Source organism: Pteropus vampyrus, unplaced genomic scaffold (genome assembly GCF_000151845.1).
Source record: "Pteropus vampyrus isolate Shadow unplaced genomic scaffold, Pvam_2.0 Scaffold391, whole genome shotgun sequence".
NCBI classification, from domain to species: domain Eukaryota; kingdom Metazoa; phylum Chordata; class Mammalia; order Chiroptera; family Pteropodidae; genus Pteropus; species Pteropus vampyrus.
In genome coordinates, this window is record NW_011889172.1 from 1,243,650 (window position 1) to 1,245,660 (window position 2,011).

Here is a 2,011-nt window from a genome sequence, read left to right on the forward strand (position 1 = left end):
TCCTTTCGCCTTCTGTTTCCTCATTTCCTCCATCTGTTAAAGGGCTGGACCAGCAGGAAGAAAGAACATCTCCCCAGAGCTCAGGACAGGCTGCTGGCTCGGGGGTGATATTGGGCTCAGCTGGGCAGCAGCTCTGCTGGGCGCTTCCTGGAGTTGAGATTTTGCTAAATGTCTTGCTCGTCCATTCATTCAACACACATTTATTGGGCACCTGTTTTGTGCCAGGTCCTATTCTAGGTGTGTGTGGGACGCTGCTGTGAATAAGACAACAAAGTGAACAAACATCTGTGCCTTCAAGGACCCGACAGTTTAAAAGGGGAAACAGATACAATTACTACGTTTTAGAAGAGTGTTAAACAGGGTAACGCGACAAATATTTGTCAGGGAAGAGCCAGGGAAGGATTCTCTGACGGGTTGACATTTGAAATGAGTCCAGAAGACTAAGAACCGGCCATGTGAAGATCTGGGGGAACAATGATGGGGCCGAGACGCCCCCACCAGACACACACAAGGCTCCATCAAACGTGTGACATTTCTGAAGGTTGTTTTCATTCAAACCTTTAGGCCCTTGGAGTGCTTGGTGTGAGGTCCCCTTACAGGATAAGATGAAGGAGAAAAATGTGACTATTATATTCATTGCTGAGATATAAATAATAGAGAGATTTCACAATACAAATCCAAATAATTTTAAGTTCTGGCAAATCTTGGATGCCTGCTATGTGTGGTCCACCTCATGACCCTGGCCCCCCATTCTCTCCTGCACTCCAGCTTTACCTGGGCCTGGCCCTGTGGGCATTTCAGATCCTTGCCCTTAAACATGACAGTCAAACCACAGAGTCCTGGCCTATCAACTGGGTACACTCAGAGCCCCCAGTAGGTCACTGGACAGAAAGAACTTAATACAGAGACCTAGGAGTAAAAGGCAGATGGGGCAAACCATGGATGCCACCTCATATCCATTAGGATGACTAACAAAAAAACAAACCAGAAAGAAAATAACAGGTGTTGGCAAGGATTTGGAGAAATCGGAGTCCTTGTGCGCTGTAGGTGAGAATGTGAAATGCTGCAGGCGCTGTGAACAGGATGGTGGTTCCTTGGAAAATTAAAAATAGAACTACCATGTGAATTGGCTATTCTACCTCTAGGTACATACACCCCCAAAAGAATAGAAAGCAGGGACTCAAACAGATGTTCGTCATGTAGGGAGGAGGCAAGAGAACTAACTCGTTAAATCGAGCTGTAACCAGAGACTACAATATGCTGACCAGCCCAATAGCCAGACTCCGAGGACACCTGCAGAAGAAGGACGATTTCTGCTGGGACTGCTGACAACCATTTCCACGCACCCTGAAGGGAAAACAGGAAAAACAGGGTCGTTAAGTGGTTCCCCACACAAAATAAAATCATTCATTCTCTAAAAACATGGGGAACCTACGGATTAAAGGCTGGGAATTGCCAGCAGGCCTTTCATGCTGCACATATTCTTACCTTTTCATGCTACATGCTCTTTTAAAAAAAAAAAATTATTTATTTAAATTAGTTTCAAGTATCATGCTACATACTCTTATCCTTTCTCACTGTACGTCCATATCAAAGGAAAATGGGTAAACAAAGTCTTTAAATTAGCGGTCCCCAGATTTTTTGGCACCAGTGACCGGTGCTCCTATGAGCATCTAATGCCTGATGGTCTGAGGTGGAGCTGGGGCCGTGATGCTGGTGCTGGGGAGTGGCTGCAAATGCAGATGAAGCTTCACTCGCTCATCTGCTGTTCATCTCCTGCTGTGCAGCCTGGTTCCTAATAGGCCACGAACTGGTACTGGTCCACGGCCCAGGGGTTGGGGACCCCTGCTTTAAACTTTAAAACTAAAGAATGATCTATAAATTGAATTCCTCAAACACTTGAACACTCAGGGTCCCTCTCACTGTCTGTCTCACTGTCTTTTGCTGTGTCCTGTCTATCTGTCCCTGAGTCTCTCTCAGACTCTCACTCTCTGCCTCTGAGAGGAGACCA